This window comes from Myotis daubentonii, chromosome 5, assembly GCF_963259705.1.
Source record: "Myotis daubentonii chromosome 5, mMyoDau2.1, whole genome shotgun sequence".
Lineage (NCBI taxonomy): Eukaryota > Metazoa > Chordata > Mammalia > Chiroptera > Vespertilionidae > Myotis > Myotis daubentonii.
Window position 1 is genome coordinate 35,816,322 of NC_081844.1, and position 20,535 is coordinate 35,836,856.

At 46.1% G+C, this 20,535-nt stretch overlaps 1 protein-coding gene across 4 annotated transcripts in view; it reads left to right on the forward strand.

Annotated features, from left to right (window-relative positions):
* EXTL3 (exostosin like glycosyltransferase 3) overlaps nucleotides 1-20,535 on the forward strand; it is a 116,039-nt gene that overhangs the window by 47,855 nt on the left and 47,649 nt on the right. For 2 of the 4 annotated variants that reach the window (XM_059697580.1, XM_059697583.1), the window contains exon 1: nucleotides 12,732-12,873. The exons of 1 other annotated variant lie outside the window; for it this stretch is intronic. The gene's annotated coding sequence lies outside the window, so the exon portion shown is untranslated. Of the gene's footprint in view, nucleotides 1-12,731; nucleotides 12,874-20,535 lie in introns of those variants that run through there. One more of the 4 variants, XM_059697582.1, reaches the window with a different exon arrangement.

A 20,535-nucleotide genomic window follows, 5' to 3' on the forward strand; every position in this document is an offset into this window, starting at 1 on the left:
TCTTCCCAAGCTTAACCTCCCATGCTGTCATTTCCTGCCCCCCCCCCCCAATTTCCTCTCCTCTTTGCTCTCTTTCAGTTCTCATACTTTTTTTAAAGTAATCTGTATAGCTATCTCCTTGTTTCACAGATTTATTGTAAGTCAATCTTTTATATTTCAAGCGTCATATCAAGGTAATTTCCTCAAGAAAGCATTTTCTATCCCTAAGAGGAACTCTGGCATCAGCTAAAAAGTAATATATATACATATATATATATATGTGTGTGTATATATATATATTTGCCCCAGTACTTATAAATAGATTTAAAGATAGGAAGAGGGAAAGTAGGAGATCATGTCTGTAGCTTCTGTTTTCTCACTGTATATGATATATGCTCCTCTGTTGAGGTAGGGATGGGTCTAGTAAAGATTTGACAACTAAGGTGAGGGATTCTGTCAATAGAAATTTACCAGATTTCTAAAGTATCATAAAATACCATCTTTACATAGAGTGATTCCTTTAAGCCTACAAACGTGTAGAATCTATTCCCTTGCTAGAGATGGATTATTCAGTTACCGAGTACTCTAGTCAGTATGAGAAAAGTTGAAAAAGCAACGGAGAAGGAAACCAAAGCCAGGGTAATGGAGGTCACAGTCCTTGCTAAGCCTTTCTCTCTCCCACTATAGGCACAGATACATGTTAATCGGTTTCAGCATTGCACTGGGGCTGGAGAGCTGTTCATCTCACAGCTGGAAAAAGAGAGAGGAGTTGCATTTCTTGTTCCATAACAAATACCTCACGCTTAGTCTTTTAAACACAACTGCTTATTATCTCCCGATTTCTGTAGGTCAGGAATTCAGGAGTGGCTTCGCTGGGTGGTTCTGGCTCAGAGTCTTTTGTGAGGCTGTGGTCCGTCATCTGAAGGCTTGACCGGGGCTTAGTCATCTGAAGGCTTGATGGGGGCTGGAGGGTCTGTGTCCAGTCTCACTGGCTGTTGGCAGAAAGGCTCCGCTCACCACACAGGCCTCCAGAGTGTTTCTCATGATGTGGCAGCTAGCTTCTTCCAGAGCAAGTGGTGGAGGAGAGAGAGAGCAACCACAGTGAGAGCTGAAATGCCTTGTATAACTTAATCTCAAGAGTGACAGGTAGTCACTTTTGCTGTGTTCTGTGGATCACATAGACCATCCCTGGTACACGGCAGGAGGGGACTACACAAGGGTATGAATCCCAGGGGGCAGGGACCCTTGGGGACATTTTGGAGTCTGGTTATCATGGGAGTTTTTCCAAAAACCTGTGTGTGTGTGTGTGTGTGTGTGTGTGTGTGTGTGTGTGTATTTTCATACTTTAAAATGCCATGAAGGCTGGCAGTTGGCCAACTTTTGGACTTAATGGACCAGTAAAATAAAAAGTAATTGGTGTGTGAGAGGCAAAATAGGCATGTTTCAATATTGTGTCATGTAGTAAAGATAAAGAAAAAGCTGCCACTTTCCACCACCATCATTTAATAAAAAACACATTTTGCCCTGGCCGGTTTCTAAGTGGTTAGAGCCTTGGCCCTCTCACCAAAGGGTTTCAGGTTCCAAATCCAGTCAAGGGCAGTTTTGATATCTAGCCCAGGTCGGAGTGTGTGCAGGAGGCAACCAATTGATGTGTCTCTCTCACATCAATGTTTCTCTCTTTCCCCCCCTTCCACTCTCTCTAAAAAAAACCAATGGAAATAATATCCTCCAGTGAGGATTAACAAAAAACAAACAACCCTCATCCCCCCCCTCCTCTCCCCGCCCCACTCCCTGCCACACACACACATTTTAACACAATAAAGGAGGGAAATATACTCTCAAAATAAAGGACAGTCCTTTCAATTGAATAAATTCAGCTTTATTAAAAACCCACTAACTTGCTTTTGCTTTTCTCATTTAACTGTGGACTGATGAGAACCTCATCCTATCTTGCTCCACAAAATGTCCTAAGACAGACATGTAATGCTCTAGTACCTTTAGAGAAGACTATGAGAATCATGTGGAAACACATACTAGTCCATTCAGAGTAAGTGAAAGAAGAAGAAATGGAAAGGATCAATATATGAAGATAGCAATTTTATAAAATTTTGCTCTTGAGCTGGAAGGAAGCCACAGAGTTGGCAAACATTTAATCTATCAGTTTTTATGATTTTTTTCTGTTAATTAGTGTTCCTGCTATTAATGTTTAGTGTTTAGTTAACTATGAAACATAAGAGGAAAATTTTGAGCATCATTGCAGCATAGTCAAATGGAAGTAATACAAATGCATACTGGTATTGAGCTTTTCAAGTATTTTTGGGCGGGTTGGGGGGGGGCAGGAATAGGCTGGAGGGGGTTCATGGGGGAAAAGTGGGCATATGTAATACTGTCAACAATAAAGATTTAAAAATAAAGTATTTTCATATTGAGTTAGTATATTTCATGTAGTTAACATATTTTTGGATTATACTCATAATTTATGTCAGCCATCCTTTTTCTATATAATTACCTCTTCACTTTATAAATATGCTTTTCTTCATCACCTACACAATGTAATTATGTGTGTCCCTTTTCACAAGAGTATAAAATACGTGATATTATCCGTGATAATGAGGACTGGGTTGTGAGTTTGGCTCTCAGCATGGATGGATGTGTAGAAATGGGATCACATATTTATTTGGTTCCATTTTTGACCTGTAGCATAACATTTGCAAGGTTGAATGCTCGAGTTGAAAGGATTAATATTTATTTTGCTTTGGGATTGACTGGGTCCCAGTAGAATCATGCTCTCACCAAGGAGGTTGAGAAATAATTTTGAACAATATTTAGGAAAATAGAGAAAAAATTTCTCTTCAATACAATCTTGTTGCAAACATTCATGAGTTGGTTAAAAACCTACACATTTTTCTTTTGAAAATCTGGTTGGTAGAAACTACGAGTTGTTGTTTTTTAAATACGTAACCTCCACATGTTATTAAGTTATATACATATTTAAAAGTTTTTAGCATGATTACTTTTTGAATCATGATTACTTTCAGTTTTGATTTTACAGCCAAATTGGTTAAACTGAGAAGTTAACTGATGTTCTTTAAATACTTCTATGACATCTTGCCAGTTTTCAGTTGGAATGCCTTGTTTACATGAGATGTTTTTAAGTAAAAGTAGTGAGCAGTTGATTTTTTGAAACTATGGCTACCTTTTTTTGGTGACAGCCCTGCAGTCATAGAGCTGCCTATATATATGACATTGGAACTCAGCCATCAACACTCGCATAATTTTCCTTCTTTTCTCTGATTATAGCTCTCATTACACTGTTCTTCAGTCAGACGTGCCATGTTGTGGCATGTTGTGTCTAACTGAACACGTTTTAGCTACTCACGGGCAGAACGTGGGGTAAATGCTGGGTGCCTCTATGGTTGCCTTTGGGAACGTTTGTATCTTTTTAAAAAAATATACTTTATTGATTTCAGAGAGGAAGTGAGAGGGAGAGAGAGAGAGAGAGAAACATCAATGATGAGAGAGAATCATTGATCAGCTGCCTCCTACATGCCCCCTAGTGGGGATCGAGCCTGCAACCCGGCCATGTGCCCCTGACCAGAATCAAACCTGGGACCCTTCAGTCTGAGGGCTGTTGCTCTATCCACTGAACCAAACTGGCTAGGGCGGGAACATTTGTATCTTTATTTGGAACTTCTAGGAGCAAGCTTAGGAAATTTTGATGACATTTTTAATAACTACTGATCATCAAATGTGATTGCCTCTGCAAAGCTGTGCTGAAATGGTGGGCAGAGAAGAAAAACTCACAGGGGAAAGGGCCCTCGAAGGAAGAAGGTACAGATACATTATATTTCAGGGACAATAACTAATTTTTAGAATCTTTTTTTTTTTAAATATAGTTTATTGATCTTTTACAGAGAAGAAGGGAGAGAGATAGAGAGTTAGAAACATCGATGAGAGAGAAACATCGATCAGCTGCCTCCTGCACACCTCCCACTGGGGATGTGCCCGCAACCCAGGCACATGCCCTTGACCGGAATCGAACCTGGGACCCTTCAGTCCGCAGGCCGACACTCTATCCACTGAGCCAAACCGGTTTCGGCAATTTTTAGAATCTTAATTGGCCATTACAAATTAGGTATCTTATGTAGATAGCAGGTTTGAATCAGGCTAAGCTTCCTGATCTGAAACTAGTACAAAATTTATTTTTCACAGCCACATGCACGGTAGTTAGTACTATGACATGAGGTGATGAGTTAACAGATTTGTTTTTGTGTTGTTGTTTTTTTTAAATCCTCATTGGAGGATATTTTTCCATTGATTTTTTTTTTTTTTTTGAGAGTGGAAGAGAGAGGGAAAGACAGAGAGAAATATCGATGTGAGAGAAACACATTGATTGGCTGCCTCTTGTATGCACCCTGACCAGGGCCTGGGCTGGGGAGGAGACTGCAACTGAGGTACGTGCCCTTGACCAGAATCAAACCTGGGATTCTTCAGTCCACAGGCCAACGCTCTATGCACTGAACCAAACCATCTAGGGCAACAAATCCATTTTTGGTAATAATCTGTGCTTGGTTTTGGAGGTGATGTTAATTCAGTGTTCTTACTGCATTATTTGCAAACCGCCCAAAATGTCCTCCCTGTTGCTGGCTAAAAAACAGCCTCTTTTAAAGGATAACGTCAAAGCCAGGACTTTCAGAGTGAGCCATTTTGCAGGCTACTGAGTGCTATCTGTGAAGCCTTACAGGGTTACCTTTTGTCTTTTTGGTGTTGGTGGACCAACAGGAGGAGTAACCTTGGAACTCTAATCCTGAAATTGTCATGCATTGTTCTAATTATAAGCCACAGATTGCTCAGTCATTTATGTATGGTAAAGATCTGGCATAGTAGCTATCTGCTCTTTCTTTTCTTTTTTTTTTAAAATATATTTTATTGATTTTTCACAGAGAGGAAGGGAGAGAGATAGAAAGCTAGAAACATCGATGAGAGAGAAACATCGATCAGCTGCCTCAGCTGCCTCCTGCACATCTCCCACTGGGGATGTGCCCGCAACCCAGGTACATGCCCTTGACCGGAATCGAACCTGGAACCTTTCAGTCCGCAGGCGGACGCTCTATCCACTGAGCCAAACCGGTTTCGGCTGCTCTTTCTTTTAAAATCAAAGCATTAGAGGTAGACAAGTTCTTGTCGACTTAAACTCGCTGATGATTCCTGAATCACAGTTTTTGAAGGTTGCTGGGGGTCACCAATGGCTTGGTTGTTGTAATTGGTCTAGAGAGACTTGCTGAGTGGATTGTGGGTCTAGCAGCTGTCACCACGAAAAATGACCACTGGCATCTCCCTCCCCAGGACTTAAGTAACTTTTATCAGTTTCTCCTTCCATAGGACTAACACCCCCTTCTGGATAGTCACGTTTTTGGGAAGAATGGGTAATTGGTGAAGACCCTGTAAGAGAGCGTTTTGCTTAAATCTTAAACAATTTCCTGGTATAAGAACCGTTTTCTTTAATATGATTGGTCGCACTATAGGCATTTTATATTTCTTTAACATCTCTAACTCAAACTATAATTCCCTTGTGAAAGAAATGCTTACCAACCTATGTAGACAGCCCATCTTTTAATCTTTTGTAAACTTTTCTACATTTGAACTCATTTAAAACAAAATCAGATGCCTTAGTTAAATCCATGAATGCAACACATAATTCACATTGCCATTTCCAGCATTTCTCTTGCCTTGCAAGTTGTTAAAATTTCATGCTCTCGAGTCAGATTGCCTGGGTCCTAATCCTGGCACCATCATCATCAGGTGTGTGATATGGCAAGTTCCTTAACCGCTCTGGGCTTCAGTTTTCTCATCTCTGAAGTGGGAATCGTTACTGTGTAGGGTTCTTTTAAGAACTAAATGAAATAATATATGCCACAAACAGAAAGCTATTCATACAAGCTTAAATAAGTCAGGTTTCAAAAATTAATTTCACTTATTTATTTTGACCGGCCAGGCTCAGGCTCCCCTGTGACAGCTGGAACACATGCCTATAACTGGAAAATGAGCATCCTTAGAGGCTCTCCCTCCATCTCCCATAGCCTGGTTAGTCTCCTTCTGTATGTTGGCTCTGTTTTCTGCAGACCAGCTTTCTTGGCTTATCACCGGGCATGTATCCAGAATTTCCTTCCCCAAATATATACAAGTCATTAGATGAACCACTGTCCATTGCCTGACTTGGCTTTACAGTGTCCCACTCCCAAGTTCCCAGATGAGAGGAAGCCCAGTCAGCTGGGGCTGAAGGGGAGGAGGCCATGGGTAGGATGGGGGCTCTTTCCAAAGGCTGATGGTGCTCAGGGCCTCTAAGAAGGTGGTATAATGGTGGGGGTGGGGATGGAAATAATTGGCAACTCAATGATAATCATGGTGGCAGTGTTCAAGGGCGATTAAAAGCCCCTTGCTTTGACCATTAATTACTTATTTTTAAATACCGTTTTATTGAAGGACTAGAGGCCCAGTGCACGAAATTCATGCACTGGGGGTGGGGTTCCCTCAGCCCAGCCTGCCCCTCTCACAGTCCGGGAGCCCTCAGTGGATGTCCTACTTATGGCCACAGTCTGGCAGCAGAGGCTCAGAGCAGGCACTGTGTGTGTGTGTGTGTGTGTGTGTGTGTGTCTGCTGGGGGCCTGCCCCCAGCCACACCATGGAGGCTTGGAGCAGGACCCCCTCTGTGTTGATCTCTCAGGCTCCTGGCCTCCACTGCATGTTGTACTCTCCCTTGAGCTCGGCCAGGATGTGGGTGCTGCTTGCAAGCCGGGCTTTCCTGTTCCCGGATCGCCATGGCGACCAGGGAGCAGGCCCAGCTGGGGGCTGCCCACAGGCCGGGCTTTCCCGCTCCCAGGTCTCCATGGCAACCGGGGAGCAGGCCCAGCTTGGAGCTGCTCACAGGCTGGGCTTGCTCTCCTGCTCCCGGATTCCCATGGCGACCAGGGAGCAGACCCAGCTAGGGGCTGCCCGCAGGCCGGGCTTTCCTGCTCCCATATCAGGCCCAGCTTGGGGCTGCCCGCTTGCTTTCCTGCTCCCGGATCACCATGGTGACCGGGGAGCAGGGAAAGTTTGGGGCTGCCCTCATGCCAGGCTTGCTTTCCTGCTCCTGGATCCTCATGGCGACTGGGGAGAAGGCGCAGCTGGGGGCTGCCCTCAGGCAGGGCTTGCTTTCCTGCTCCCGGATCAGGCCCAGCTGGGGGCTGCCCTCAGGCCGGGCTTGCTTTCCTGCTCCCAGATCAGGCCCAGCTGGGGGCTGCCTACAGGCCGCACTTTTCTACTTACCTATCGCTGGATCACCACAGTGACCCAGGGCCCAGCGGCACTTTCCTGCTCTCCAATAGTCATAGGGTCCCGGCTGGGGGCGGGGCTTAGCAGTGCAGGGCTTAGGTGGCACGGGGTTCCGGCTGGGGGCTCAGGTGGCACACGGGTCCCGGCTGGGGGCGGGGCTTATGCCCCACTGCCCAGGGTTGCACATGGGGCCCAGATAGCAGCTTGCGCTGTCCCACCCTGCCTGTAGTATAGGATAGAGGCCTGGTGCATGGGTGGGGGCTGGCTGGTTTGCCCTGAAAGTGTCCTGGATCAGGGTGGGGGTCCCATTTGGGTGCCTGGCCAGTGTGGAAGACGGGCTGAAGGCAGTTTGCAGCTGGTCACACCCCCTTCAGGGTGGGGATCCCCACTAGGGTGCCTGGTCAGTCTGGGTGAGGGCCTGAGAGCCGTTTTCAGGCTGGAGGGCAACTTTTTTTCTTTTTTTTTTAATTCCCTTTTTTTCTTTTTTTTTAATTCTGGGATTTATTTACCTTCTATAGCTGTCACTGGAGCTGAAAGCCGGCTCCAGCTCTGAGGGCTGAAAGCAGGTTTCTGGGTCTGTTTGGCTTCTATAATTGAAACTCTGTTGCCATCACAGCAGCTCTAAGCTCTGAGGCCGAAGCTGGCTGAAAGCAGGTCTCTGGAGCTTGTTTAGCTTCTATAATTGCAACATAGTTGCTTAGAGTGCAAGCTCAGAGGCCGGCAGCAGCAGGCGGGGAACCTTGGCTTCCTCCGTCACTGGAGCAAGCAAGCCTCCTGTTCGCTTCAGCTGCGTGGCTGCTGGCCGCCATCTTGGTTGGCAGTTAATTTGCATACCTTGCTGATTAGCCAATGGGAAGGGTGTTGGGGTTATGGTTAATTTGCATGTTTCTCTTTTATTAGATAGGATAATATCTCTAGAAAAGGACACATATGGCAAGTGTACACTTAATGATTTTGACAAACTGAACATACCTGTGTAACCACTCCCCAGCTCAAGAAACAGAATTACTAGCACCCATGTGGTTCCTTTTACTCCCCTCTGGTTACTACTCCTTAAGGGTAGTTTTGCTTGTTTTTTATATTTTATATTAGTGGAATCATACCCTATATACTTTTTTGTGTGTGGCTGGTTTCTTTTGCTTAACATCGTTTGTAAGATAAATCAATATTGTATATATTTGTGGAGCTTTCAGTCTCATTGCTGTATTCCATTGTGTGGATACACTATACTTGATCCCTTCTACTGCTGACGGACATTGGGCAGTTTTCTGTTATTGTCTATTCCTAATGGTGCTGCCATGAACTTGTTTTGTTGAATATGTATACATTGCTACTAATTATGCATATAATAATATGTATAATATTATACATATTATATATGTGTAGGGTGTGGTGAATTATCTTTCATCACATGTGATTAAATTGATTATCTCTTGTGGATGAATATTGTTATGCATTTTATCTGGTGATTTCTTTCTTTTTTTTTTAAAATATATTTTATTGATTTTTTACAGAGAGGAAGGGAGAGAGATAGAGAGTTAGAAACATTGATGAGAGAGAAACATCGATCAGCTGCCTCCTGCACATCTCCCACTGGGGATATGCCCGCAACCCAGGCACATGCCCTTGACCGGAATCGAACCTGGGACCTTTCAGTCCGCAGGCCGACACTCTATCCACTGAGCCAAACCGGTTTCGGCTGGTGATTTCTTACCATTTTATGTTGTGACTTTCATGATAGAGCAGGGTATTATTTTAAACATTTTGCATACATGAAAGAACCTTGATATATTTTGATAGGTGCTCAATGGTTTGTTGCTGGAATGAATGAACAAATGGGTGAATGTTGTATGGCTACAGAGACATACACACAACTTATTTTTCTGAGAACAAGCCCTCTATACGGAGTGGTTCCAATAGCCATGTTTAGAGAAGGTTGACCTGCTGGTTTGCCTAAGCTCATTGATTGAAGGATGGACAGGACACCCAAACCAGGCCAATCATGTCTTTTCTGGGAATTGAAAATCTGTAACTAAGAAAGAGATTGGGTACTGCTGAGTCCCTATGACTGTTCTCTAGAGCAGTGGTCGGCAAACCGCGGCTCGCGAGCCACATGCGGCTCTTTGGCCCCTTGAGTGTGGCTCTTCCACAAAATACTGGCTCTTCCACAAAATACCGACTTCTGCGCATAGGCCATGAAGTTTCAATCGCACTGTACGTGTGCGCCCGCACGCGGTTTGCCGACCACGGCTCTAGCGAGAAGAGCCCATAGGCTCCTGCTGTTTGGTACCAAAAGCACAGTGGTTTGTTTTTCCTGCTTCCTTGAAGCAGATACATATCTACATATATGACTGTTAAAAAACAGTGCAAGGTGATACCTCGATGTAGGATTAAAACGAGACAATGCCAATAAAGGGTTTCGCATATTGCCTGGCAATTAAGTATTTATAAAATATGTATTAATAGGGTGATGATGGGATGCCTGCCTGCAGCTGGCAAACTGGAAGAGTGTGGCAGTGAGGGATCTGCTTAGAGGAGACGATGATGCAAGGAAGCTAATTGAAACTGGCAAGGAAGAGAGTGTGGAGAGGAAAAAGAAGGTAGCCCAAGTCCTGCCTAGGTGGAGATACGAACCGTGTGAGCTAGAGCTGTTTGACAGGAAGAAGCAGCAGGAGAGGACAGGCTCACAAGATACAGAGGAGGCAGAAGGTGGTCAGCAGCAGCAACCAGGGCTCCAGTGAAGTTGAGGGTACACCAGATTTTGGATGAGTATCCTTTTTCTTCCTAAAGCTTGGTTATCGATAGAATCGAATAATTGACTTAAGGGGCAGCCATGTGTTAAGTCATTTGGATGTGTAAGAAGACTTTTAGGCTGTGTCCTTTAGGTAGCAACTATCTGCAGGCTCTCTCTTGCACAGTGTGGAGATGAACCATCACCTGGTGATTCTTACTGTGGCTTCTGTGGAGTCTCCTCCCATACTGCCTGATTTCTGCCTGCTGCACAGATCTCTGGAGGAAAGCCAAGAAGATGAACGAGAAAGAGGGGGGGGGGGAAGGGAGGGAGGGAGAGGGAGAGAATTACAGAGACATACACACAACAACTTAGGCTATTCATTGCATTGGCAACAGTTTTCCCCATTTTCATCTCTTGGAATGCTTTTGATTTGTAAAAATTTGCTTCCCTCTCTCTGACTTTCCTCAACAAAAAGGCTTTGTTTTTTGTACACATGTGATGGTGGTAGGACTATAAGTTAGGTCCGTGGTTGGCAAACTGCAGCTCGAGAGCCACATGCGGCTCTTTGGCCCCTTGAGTGTGGCTCTTCCTAAGCCTTAGGAGTACCCTAATTAAGTTAATAACAATGTACCTACCTATATAGTTTAAGTTTAAAAAATTTGGCTCTCAAAAGAAATTTCAATCATTGTACTGTTGATACTTGGCTCTGTTGACTAATGAGTTTGCCCACCACTGAGTTAGGTCATAGAAATAAAGGGGAAAGGAGAGAAGAGAGTGAAGTGTGAGGGGAAAGAAAAATATAAGAGGGGGGAGTAAGGTGATGTCAGGAAGGAGAGAAGAAAAAGGAGCATCAGGGTTGCAACTGCCCCGGTGAGGTTGAAATGGCCCTGGTGAGGTCGAAACGGCCCCTGTGAGGTCAAGACGGCCCCAGTGAGGTTGAAACGGCCCCGGTGAGGCTGAGACGGCCCTGGTGAGGCTGAAACGGCCCCTGTGAGGTTGAGGTGGCCCCTGTGAGGCTGAAATGGCACCCGTGAGGCTGGGACGGCCCCTGTGAGGCAGGGATGGTCCCTGTGAGGCTGAGATGGCCCCTGTGAGGCTGAGATGGCCCCTGGGAAGCTGAGAAAAATACCACATGAACTCACTCATTTATGGATAATAAGAAACATTATAGACTGATGAACAAAAATGGATACAGAGGCAGAGCAGCATTGAGCAGAATGTCAAACTACAGTGGGAACCCTGGGGAGGGTTGGGGGGGGGTAGGAGATCAACCGAAAGACTTATATGCATGCATATGAGAATAACTAATGGACACAAGACACTGGGGAGTGGGGAAAGCCAGGGGAATGTCAAGGGGGAGAAAAAAGGAGACATGTGTAATACTCTTTGTAATACTTTAAGAAATAAAAAAAAAATGAACTAAAAAAAAAGAAAAGGAGCATCAGAAAGAGGAGGGGCTGATGGGGATGGAAGATGAAGAGTGCGCTCTGGAAAACAGGGTGTTAAGTTTTTTAAAGTTTTGTTTTGCAAATGGAATCCTTAGTTCAAACTGTCCCCCGTGGGACACTAAGCAGTCCTCCGTGTTTTGTTGGCCTCTTGGCTAGAGCATGGGTCTGGGCCCCACCAAAAAGGGTGTGTAGATGGGCTGTGGCAGCTGTGGAGCCCGGCTCTGGGGTGCATGCAGTCTGTCTAAAGCAGCGGACCACCCAGGCACAGGGATGGGAGCCAGCTTCTCCAGGTCCTGGTGTGGTTTGGGTTCCCTGGTGACAAAACCCTGGAGTAGAAGCCCTGCCCCTTGGGCATTAAAAACATGTAAGAAACATCACGTTCATGCAGATTTGAGCTTAGATTATATTGCAGTTTTAAAGATTCTTTATCGATTTTAAAGAATGGTTTTAACTCATTCTTGAGTTAACAGGAATGACCAGGTGTGCCTTTTAGGATTGGTCAGAGTTCCCTCGCCCAACCCCATCCATCCCCATCGGTTCGGTTAAGTCTTGCCCTGGCTTTGCAAGCGTGGAAGTGGACAGTCACGCGGTAGCTTAGGACTGGAGAAAAGGTCACAGGGGTTGGCTCTAAATATTTCAAATGGTTCCTCTCTGTTTTGGTTAATTATTGCCACACGACTGGGTTAAGGTTTTTTGGTTGTTGTTTTTTTGTTGCAAAACTCCGGTATTTCTTTCCTAAGCATTCAAGCCGTGCAGCCTTTTGTCTTGTGGTTAAGTATTCAGTGTTTCAAAACTCCCGACCATCTCTGGAGCCCAGCCAGCTCCTTGAGGGAGGCCTTTCTACGGGGCTGGGTTTATCTTTAGGCTAGAATTTCACGGGGCCGGCGGCCGCGGCTCCGGAGGGGAACCCGTTCCAGAGCAGCCGGGAGCCTTCTCCGCACTCCCCGGACGAGGTCTTCCAAAGGGAGCCAGGGGCGCCGGGAGGGCGCGGGTCGGAGCGCCCGGCCCCGCACGGCCCCGCTCACCCCCGGCGTCCTCCTTCCCGCCGCGTTTCCCACAATCCCCCGCGGGGCCGCCGCTCCCGGGCCGGCCAGTCCCGCATCGGAGCGGAGTGGAGCGGAGCCGAGGCCCCGGCGGTCCTTCGGGCGCCGCCCGGAAAGTCTCGAACGCCGCCCGCTCCGCGGCTCCCGAGCGCCCGGGTTCGGCCGTTTCCGGCCGGCGCACTTCGCACTTCGGCAAGTTCCGCAGTCACTTGTCGGAAATGGCTGCCGGCCGGCAGGGGGAGCCGAGGGGCCGGCGCGGCCTGGAAGGCGGGCGGCAGGCGGCGAGAGCGGCGTTTGGGAACCCGAGTTTCACACGGGCGGCGGCGGCGGCGGTTCGTTCCTGAACTGGAAGCCGGTAGGACTCCTGGCGGCGGGAGCCCGGAGAGGCCGGGGGCGGCGGCTCGGGAGGGGCTCGTGGTAGGGACCTGGGGGCCGCGCTGCGCAGGGCACCGCGTCTGGCCGCGCTGGGGCCGCCGGAGCCCGCGGAGGCTGCTGCCCGGCGCGGGGGGACTGGCGGTCTAGGAGTAGGCCTTCCCAGGCGGCTCGGCCCGGGGAGTGGACCCTCAGGGCTTCAGTCACGGGCGAGGAGGGTTAGCGGGTCTCGGTGGGGCTTTAAACACGCCCTCCCCACCCCCGCACGCCCCCTGCAGCCCCGGTTTGGTGGCCTCCACCCACTTCCATTCCCTTTTCCGAGAGCTCGGCTTCAGCTGTGCAGCCTCCTCTGCGCTTTAAAGCCTCCCCCCCCCATTCTTTGCCCCCCTCATTTGTCCAGCGGCTTGTGTCGAGCATCTGCGGTCGCTGAAGGGGCTTTCCCCACGGCCCCCCTCCTGGGCTCCCTGTGCACACACTCCCACATCTGCTCTGCGCTGCATTCGGACCGGCGCCTGCAGCTGCTCTCCCGCAGGCTCCTTTTCGCCAGGCTCACCTCCTTTCCTGGTGAACAGCCACTTCCTGTGCTCGGGTCCAGGTGCTGCTGGGGCAGGAGCATCTGGGGCGCTGGGGGCCAGGCCCGGGCTCTGGGGCGCTGGGCCTGGCGCCGCTCGGGCAGGAGACGGGCTGCGGAGCGCATGTCTACGCTGCCGAAACCCTGGCCGAGTAGTCCTGGCCCGGACGCTCCGGAGACTGGCTCGGCTGCCACTCTGCAGCCAGGGAATTCCCCTCTTCCCCACGTTGAGCCAGTGTTTCAGTTCCCTTTTAGACATCTGCGGCGATCAAAGGACTTGGGTTTGGTGGATTTCTCCCCTTCACCTGGACTTTGTCTTCTTTCCTTTTCAAACATTCTCAGGGCTTCAGCAAGTCCTCTTGGTGGGACTCCTGAGGAGGAGGGAATCGGAACAGCACGTGCCCGTTTTTGCTCCCTCCATGTGTGAGCTACTGAAGAGGCATCTGTAGCATTTCTTCTTTCTTCGTGCTGTTCTCCCAGTGTAGGCAGGTTCACGTTTGAAGGCTGGGCTCCCCGTGTGTTCTTTTGTTTTTACTAAAAAGTCTTGGTGTGTTACCGTCATGTAGATCGTCTACATTTCCTCCTGTGTTGCTCGGCAATTAGTCTTGATTAGCACTGCTGTTATCAGAGTGCTCTGGGATGATAACCTGTGGGGCCTTGATAGTTTTGAGTAGAAGCTAAGCATTCTCAGCAACTTACTTAGCAGGGGGACTTTTAAATGAAAGAAAAGCTATCTTCTTAAACTCTTATTTGCTGGGTTAAAAATACCTTATCCTGTGGGGAGCCAGAGGAACCCTCATAAGTATTTAGAAGTAGGTAGGCAACTAAGCTTAGATGATGCTTTTTGGAAAGAGAATCAGAATCGTGGATCTTCAGCATACTTGAAACATTAGTTATTTATTACCCAAAGATATGGTTGATGCTCTCAGGAGGCATACCTACAAACCAAAAGATTGACAAGCATCTATGTTCATCCCCCCCACTCCTCATTTTCTGGAGGGGTGGTGATTGGCATTAGATGTTTGGTGTGTAATTGGAATCTCTTAATGATTAGGCATCAGAAAAGACTTGAAGTAAACAGGTGAGAGAGAAATGAGTCAGGGTTAACCCTGAGAAATGGAGTTCTAAGACAGTGGGGAAAGTTCAAAGGATGGTTTGGCAACCAGCAGAAGAATGGATGGGGACTAGATAAGGACACGCCTTTTCCCTCAGGACACTGGGCTAGCTATTGAGTGAAAAGTCATTGAGGAGTGAGTGTAGGGGTGTGAGGTGGTGGCAGGGGTGTGTGTGTGGGGGGGTCTGGAGGGGGGGAGGGTCCCTATCTGAGGTGAGACTGGTTAAGTAGTCCCCTGGTGGAGGGTTGGAAATATTGCCTGAAAGGATAGTAGAGTTAGGCATTAGGGAAAAAAATGAAGATCCCTCCAGATCTGTTGTTGGCAGAGATTTGGGTGTCTTTGCATATAGTTATTTTTCAGAGTGAGGTAAGGAATAGGAATCATTCGTAAAGTCCTAAAAGTGTGCACTAATTTCTCCTGGATATTAAGTTTAACTTGGAAAACTTCATATTAATTCAACAATTGTCTTAACATATTTATTTCCATTTCATTTTTGTTTTCTCTTAATTTTTGGTAACTTTCTTTTGAAAACCTGTAATAATAGAATAACTTAGGGGAAAGAAAGGATTTTTCACATATTTGTAGGTTCCATGAAAGTGGCGGGGCTCAGGCAGAGTGAGTTTGAGAATTCAAGAGGGACAGGGTTAGGCTCACCTATAAGCATGATCTTTTTCTACCTGAACCAGCCCACATTTCTTGTACAGTTAGAATTTTTCAGATCTCTTTGGTGATGTTACTAGGTGGAAGAGAAGCAGGATTAAAATTTTTGTACTCTCGAGTTTATAAGAGGTATATGAAGACTCCATTTAGTGACATAAGTACCACTCCTACACGTAGGCCATAATGGTTAGTGTAGAATTCTGCTCACATGCACTGATATGACCCATTAAAATCCCAGGGATGGAGCCATAGAAAGATGAATTATGTCTCAGCATTCAGCCACCTCTGTGGTTTATAACCTGATAGTATTTTTACAGAAAAGTAGGCAAACTTTTTCTGTGAAGGGCCAAATAGTAACTGTTTAGGTTTGCAACTATTCAGCTCTGCTGTTGTAGAGTGAAAGCAGCATCATATACGTAAGAAATATAGACAGTACATATATGCATGCAATCCTTAACAGAATGAGCAAGGCAGCTGGCTGTGTAGTATAGGCACCTCCTCAAATACATGGCATTACTTTTGTTTATTTCTCCATTTGACTGTGCCCAGTACCTTTTAGACTGGTCAGTGACATTAATGATTAACATCCTGGATATTTGCTTTAGTGACTTTTTCTTTGTTATCTTATCTTCTTATATTGTTGTCATTTTAACCCACTTCTCCAACTTCATTTTAAACTTTTTTCCCAACAAATATTTGATACGCTGAAGGAGGAATAAAAACATGAATTAGGTTGAAAATATGCCATTAGCCTGTGTATGATAAGAGAGATAAGACATAAATATGTGGTGATGGTAGATTACAATGTCTTAGGTTACTGTAGTTCTTTTCCATCATATAGTACTTTCATATAATTTTTTTTTCCATGTAGATTTTGATCTTTAACTCTGAGAAATAGGAGGCTAAATGTTATACATTTTTTTCCTTTTTAATCCTTGCCCAAGGATATTTTCCCTCTGCTTTTAGATTGAGTGGGGGGGTGGGGGGGGAGGAAGAGGGGTGAGGAGAGAGAGAGAAACATGTGAGAGAGAAATATCATTGGTTGCTTCCTACACGTGCAGCCCAGGTGCTTGCCCTTGACTGGGGAATGGAACCAGAGACCCTTTGGTGCTAGGGTTGCTGCTCTGCCACTGGGCAACACCATCCAGGGCCAAAATTCCTTTTTTTTTTTTTTTTTTTTGAGGGGAAGGAAGTTAGGAAAGAAAACTGAATCTTGGGGAGGCTTAATTATTTTACCAGGCTAGATGTAGTAAGTGACAGAATTCTTGAACTGACCAATAATATTTACTGGCCTGTCCCTATTTGAATACTTACAATGACGTGGACCTCCCTGGACAAACCCTTTCTAATTTGTAGACTAGTTTTTAGGAGGCTTTTCCTTATTGAGCTGCAGTTTGCCTCCACGATGGACACCTTTCAGGGCCATATAGACAAGTCTATTCATATTCTGTTGTAAAGTTCTTCAGGTTTTGGAGATTAGCCATCATGTCTCTTCTTTTCCTAGGGCTTCTGTTCCTCAGGCTAACTATCTCCATTTCCTTCTGATGTTTCTTGTTTTACAGTTTCAAATCCCCTCACCAGCTTCTTAATCCTCTGCCCTCCATTTACTTTGTTAATACAGTATTCAGCATACAGTGTCATCTAAAAGAGTACAGCGTAGACAGCAACCTTAACGCCTTCATTTTTGACACTATACTTTGTTTAAGAAAACACACACACAAAAATAAGGTGGTGGTTTTTGTTCTAAATAGTCATGTATTCTTTTTTAATATATTTTATTGATTTTTTTACAGAGAAGAAGAGAGAGGGATAGAGAGTTAGAAACATTGATGAGAGAGAAACATCGATCAGCTGCCTCCTGCACGCCCCCCCGTAGGGATGTGCCCGCAACCAAGGTAAATGCCCTTGACTGGAATCGAACCTGGGACCCTTTAGTCTGCAGGCCGACGCTGTATCCACTGAGCCAAACCGGTTCGGCAATGTATTCTTGACTCACTGAAATTATTGTCAGCTCAAGCCATAACTCTGTGTGTGCATGTGCTGCTGTTAAACTAAGTCATTTCCATGTACATAGTTTGTGGACCTAAGTGTTGAACTTTGCCTTTCTCTATGAAATTTTATCTGTTTAGATATTCCAGACTCCAAAAATCTTTTTGTTTCCTGTTTTTTTTTTTTTTCTTTCCAGCCCTGACTCTTCCTAGCATGATTTCTTTTCTTTATTTCTGAAGTAGAGCTGTAAAATACAGTATGAAAACACTGTGGCTTAGAATGGAGAAAATAGTTGATGAGGACCCAAACCTGTATTAATGGATTCGATGGAAAATTAAGGGGTGGGAGCTTTCAAGGAGGGCACTGTGCTTGAAATCTTAGAGGTGAAACCAAGGAATAGCCTTGGGAGTAGCCTTGCTGCCTTGAGTTGGGATGTTGGTAATGTGTTCCCCCCAATAAAACAAATTTGTATGTGCTTTCTGTGTGCAAGGCAGTTGTAAGTCAGTGGTGTCCTAGATTCTAAGAGGATCTTTGAGGTCATTTAGTCCATCCCTTTATGAGTTAAAGAAGGATAAGGAGTATGTAAGTCAAGAAGGACAAGGAATTGTGAAGTTAGGGAGTCTGATGAATCAGAAGGCTAAAGGGATGACAAAACTGAAGCCTCGAGTTGAAGTCACCCACAAAGGATGAAGTAGGATGCCAGAGCCATAAAGATGATTTATATATGGCTTAGCAAACTTTCACTTCATTTTCTATCTCATTTAGGGTGGGTGGCTTAGGGCACTAATGATATCAGTTATAGAATGCGTCCATAGCATAAAATAAAAATCACATTTTCTTGAGAAGCAGGTACCTTAGAGAAATTACAGTTTACTCCCTAGATACTTTGCACATCAAGTAATCCATCTGAAGACCTTAGTTTTTAAAAAAAAAAAAAAAACCCAACAACTCTGCTTTTATCTCTTCCCTTACATATTAGTCTCTATTTTTCACTTAATATTATATTGTGAACATTTTCCCTTTTTATTTAAAATGATTGAAAATAAATCATTTTGACAGCATGATAGTCATATTAATGACATGCATTTGTCATACTTTATATTTAACCTTGCTTCTAATTCTTGGATGTTTATAATCCTTTTGGGTAATGTAAAGAATATAGTGGTGATTACATCTTTGTAATACAAATCTTTGTCTACATAGAATATATTCCTAGAAAGTGAAATTGCTGTGTTGAAGATAGCAACATTTTAAAGACTTGTTACAAGTAGCAAATTATTTTTCAGTTTATCTTCCTACTAATCCTATCTAATAATAGAGAAACATGGTAATTAACCGTAACTTTGCTACCCTCCCCATTGGCTAATCAGCGAGATATGCAAATTAGCTGCCAACCAAGATGGTGGCTGGCAGCCAGGCAGCTGAAGCGAACAGGAGGCTTGCTTGCTCCAGTGATGGAGGAAGCCAAGGTTTCCCGCCTGCCGATGCTGGCCTCTGAGCTGCACTCTAAGAAACAATGTTGCAATTATAGAAGCTAAACAAAACCCCAGATACCTGCTTTCAGCCAGCCCGGCCTCAGAGCTGGAGTTGCAACTGTGTTTCAATTATAGAAGCCAAACAAACACCCAGATAGCTGCTTTCAGCAGCCGAGGTCTCAGAGCTGGAGCTGAGCCTCATAGCTAAAGCTGGCTCTCAGTTCCAGTGACAGCCATAGAAGGTAAATAAATCCCAGAATAAAAAAGAAAAAAGAAAAAAAGGAGAGGTTGGGAGCTTCAGTCACACGCCAGTCTGAAAACGGCCCTCAGCTCCTCACCCAGACTGGCCAGGCACCCCAGTGGGGACCCCCACCCTGAAGGGGGTGTGACCAGCTGCAAATAACCATCATCCTCTCATCCAGGCTAGCCAGGCACCCTAGTGGGACTCCCACCTTGATCCGGGACACCCTTTAAGGCAAACCAGCCAGCCCCCACCCGTGCACCAGGCCTCTATCCTATATAGTAAAAGGGTAATATGGAAACTGACCCTAACAGCAGAAGGACTGGGAATGACTGGTCACTATGACACACACTGACCACCAGGGGGCAGACGCTCAATGCAGGAGCTGCCCTCTGGTGGTCAGGGTGCTCTCACATGGGAGGAGCTCTGCTCAGCCACAAGCCAGGCTGATGGCTGCCAGTACAGTGGTGGTGGTGGTAGCCTCTCCTGCCTCCTCAGCAGTGCTAAGGATGTCCGACTGCAGTTTAGGCCTGCTCCCTGCTGGCAAGTGGACATCCCCCGAGGGCTGCCGGGCTGCCAGAGGGATGTCTGATTGCCAGCTTAGGCCCAATCCGCCAGGGTGCAGGCCTAAGCCAGCAAGTGGTCACCCCCGAGGGATCCCAGACTGCGAGAGGGCACAGGCCGGGCTGAGGGACCCCCTACCCCTGAGTGCACAAATTTTTGTGCACCGGGCCTCTAGTCCTATATAATAGAAGGGTAATATGCAAATTGACCCTAATGGCAGAATGACCAGGAATGACCAATCGCTATGATGTGCACTGACCACCAGGGAGTAGACGCTCAAGGCAGGAGCTGCTCCCTGGCGGTCAGTGCGCTTTCACAGGGGGAAAGCCACTCAACCAGAAGCCAGCTCATGGCTGGCCAGTGCAGCGGCCGTGGTGGGAGCCTCTCCTGCCTCCGTGGCAGTGCTAAAGATGTCCAACTAATGGCTTAGGCTCACTTCCACAGGGGGAGCGGGCCTAAGCCATTAGTTGGACATCCCCTGAGGGCTCCTGGGCTGCCAGAGGGATGTCTGACTGCCAGCTTAGGCCCGATCCCCCCCCCCCAGGGAGCAGCCCTAAGCTGTCAGTTGGACATCCCCCGAGGGATCTCGGACTTTGAGAGGGCACAGGCCAGGCTGAGGGACACCCTCCCCCCCCAAGTGCACAAATTTTCATGCACCGGGCCTCTAGTACAGTATAAAAACACCTGTTACACTGCAGCTGCCGGCATAGTACACACATATACTGTGCCTTGTTACTAATAAGTGGTATACTTTGTAATGTTTTAGTGTGAATATCCTTGAAGCCAAATATTTTTCTCATTCATGATTCTTAAGAGTAGTTTCTGGAAATGGAAGTGTAGGGTCAAAGGGTAGGCAGAGTTTCAGGGCTTTTATTACTTATTGTGAAATTGTTCTCCAGAAAGGTGTGCCAGTTTTCACTCCCAGCAGCAGAGAGTGGGAAATGTTACCCTTGCCCCTGGGTAGACCACATATTATAAATTTTACAATTCTTTATTGATTTACAAATAGAAAATATCACTGTATCTTGTT